Genomic DNA, 3,198 nt, shown 5'->3' with positions numbered 1-3,198 from the left:
TTTATACCTAATTAATTTTTGTTGTGTTGATTGTAATTGGGTTTGTTGAAGTATGTTTTTTGCATTATATGTTCTCAATATTTGGAAAGCTTTACTCATATCGTGATTTTCAATGCGTATCATGTGTGTATGGGTCTTGTCTTGGTAACTTTGGTGGCTTTTAAAAAACCGTTTCTGTTGTCATGCAAAGATGTGATTGATTCCTCTCCTCTGCCAGAATCTTGATGGAATTTGAAAAATCAACCTTACCTAAAATATTCATCAATGTTTGGAGGTTTCACATTGAAGAAGGTTGATGTTGTGGAGCCATGTAAACATGTCAGGGCATTTCTTGAAAGGGCACAAACTACATAGATTTTCCCAACAGCACTCATTCCAATTTTAAGGTTTTTCTTAAAATCTATAAACTTAAAATAGTTTGCAATGTCCCCAAAAACCCATTCAACAGCAACACGAACCCTACTCATTGAGGTATTAAAGGCTTGTTCGTCTTCTGTTAAAGGTCTCCTCCTTATGATAGGACATTGCAGGTGAACCCTGTTTGGGTAGGCAGGATAGAAGCATACCACTGTCATGCCTGCGTCCTTCAACGGGCCCAAAAAGATTCGCAATAAGGCCATTTGGAGCCACAACTGATTGAAACTTCAATGCGTGGACTCTTTTGTGCCCATTGTAAACGACCCTTTGATTCCTAGTTGGTCAAGATATTGGCCTGACAGTGCCGTCTATAAAACCCCAGCAATTTTCCAGGGCTGCCCCCTTTGCATGGATGGCATCTGCATACAATTTAAGATTTACTGGGGATAGGTAAGGTTGATCGATGTCCCTGAGAAGATGTGCAAAGTTGTTGTAAATAGTGTTCACAACAGTGTTAAACATTGTGCACAGCTGCGGGATGGGCCTGCCAAATCTCGGGATCATATCGCAATATCTGCACGGGATATGCTAGTCTTTTCAGACAGATGCATAGAGCCTCAACTGCATCCACCTTCCAGCCATTGTAACACCGTATAACCCCAGGGATTTGCAGTGTGTTGACTAGGCCGTATATGTCATTTTTGGCGAATCTAAATTCCACCAAACATTCATCTTCGCGCATTTGCTCGAGGTCAATTTTTGGATACTGCCAATATGGCAGATTAACATGTAAATTGCTACCAAAGTCACGTGCCTACAAAGAGCGTCTTCAGATGGCGCTTCCAGAATCATAAACACTCTATTGTCTGTGAGATTTGCCTCCAGAAAGATCACAAACTGAGGCAGTTTCACAAATCCGAGAGATGGAACGTAAGTGACTTTATCAACCTTTTTGCACATGTTCATAAATGTTTCTGTTCATTGCGTTTAATGCCCTCTCAGAGACGATTTTTATGCAAAACTAGCTACCCATCCTCAATGATATACCTGACCCCGTTCCCTTGCTTTTCGTAACATCTAAATGTATTTTCTTTCATCCAAAAGAGCAAATATTATGTCAGTATTTTCATTTTCAGAAATTTAGCAATTCTCTGTTAAGATGATAATTTAATCAAACCAAATCCTTATTGTTTGTTGTCATTCAAATATTTTGCTTATAGTTATAAAAATTTGAAATGCTATCTCAATGTGGATAAAATATAATTTGCTATATATGTAATCTTGACAAATTAGGAAAATTTCATAAAAAGTGCGAGGCCATGTAAAAATTTTGATGTTTCTGCTGACATTATGTTTGCCCTTTGGTTTTTTCTGCTATAAACATTAATACTAATTTGTTTGCATGACAAGGAAATGAAGAACTGGCCAGTCCCTGTACCTTTGATGCTCCTCTTGGAAATAATCTATGCAATTCCCATACAACATACAAGAGAAATATTGAATGGTTGATATCAAGGTATACCTATATTTGAAAAAGCATATAACGATGATAATTTTACCTTACCAGTCCAAAGTTACATTTTTCATATTTTATAAAAATATTACTTCCCAATGTATACCCGACATTTTTTAAAAATATAGAAAGAGTAGATGACTGCACTATTCAATTCTGTGAATGTTGTCCAAAACCAGTAACCCTTTTAGAGCTTGGTCTTTGGTCATCATCGAGTCTGAGACCAACTACTGCATATATAATATATACCTTGGATTTGTCAATTCACTTAGATGGAAAAATAATCTATCAAAATTCCAAGTGAGTATGGCTAATTGACACTGCTATAGTTTGAAATTACCATAATGGTTCTCAGTTCTTTTTATTCAAAAGCTTTTACTGTAGAAAGCTGGTTGCAACCTTTAAAAATTTTGGTCAACACAACATCTATTTATATATCTCAAAAAGCATGATTAAGTGATAATCTGTAATAAACAACTTGATTAATGTTTTGCAATATGCTTCTTCAGAAACTTCAGAAACACAATTCTGTTTTTTCTTGTGGTATTCGAAGTTGGTTCGTAGTGTAGGGTGTATTTGTATCCGCTTTCATTGAGTGCTTTTTGGTATGGTGGCGTGGCTTGGTCGAATGATGATTTGTCAGAGGAAAGTGATGACAGACGTTTGTTGATGCCGATTGGTATATGTTTTGCTGTGGTTGTTGGGTGGTTGCTCTCGCGGTGGACATACTGAAGGATGGTGTCAGGCTTTGTGTATGGCTGGAAGGTACCTTTTTTCAGATTGAGGGTGACGTCTAGGAAGTTGCTGATCTGTTTGTTGGCTTCTATCGTGATGCGTAGTCCATTGTGGCTAAAAATTTGACATATTTTCTTTTTGATATTTTCGGTGACTCTTGGTGGTGAGTTTGAAATGGCTAGTCCGTCGTCTCGGTATAGTCCTACATTGATGTTGAGGTGTTGTAGTTGTGACAGCAGAAAGCTTCCAACCAACTCGCGTGTTTCAGCACTGTCGTAGCTGCCTGTTGTAACATCAAACGTGGTTTTATTTTTCTTTTTCCATGGTTGATTTTTCTGAACAAGGATGGAGTTTTTGGCATGAATGATGTTGTTACGTTCGTCAATTGTGATATTGTCACAGTCTGAGGCGAAGTCCAGTGCTCTGTTTAGGAGTTCTTGGCTGATTGAAGGGTAGAAGTCTACAACATCGAAGCTGATGAAGGTGTTGTTGTGTTTGCTTTTGGTGGCTTTAAACCATTCAATTACCGATGTTGTGTTCTTCCATCGATTCACCTTCTATTGATTCACCATTGATTCCACACGATGTTTGAT

The 3,198-nt window shown here is 37.7% G+C and overlaps 1 pseudogene; it reads right to left on the bottom strand.

Annotated features, from left to right (window-relative positions):
- Positions 1-245: 245 nt before the first annotated feature.
- On the bottom strand, positions 246-1,099 carry LOC148959673 (uncharacterized; annotated as a pseudogene).
- Positions 1,100-3,198: the final 2,099 nt, after the last annotated feature.

Source organism: Rhopilema esculentum, chromosome 9 (assembly GCF_057945365.1).
Source record: "Rhopilema esculentum isolate cy_ngs chromosome 9, ASM5794536v1, whole genome shotgun sequence".
Taxonomy (NCBI): domain Eukaryota; kingdom Metazoa; phylum Cnidaria; class Scyphozoa; order Rhizostomeae; family Rhizostomatidae; genus Rhopilema; species Rhopilema esculentum.
The sequence above is the reverse complement of the archived record's forward strand: the minus strand, read 5'-3'. Positions and strand labels throughout refer to the sequence as shown.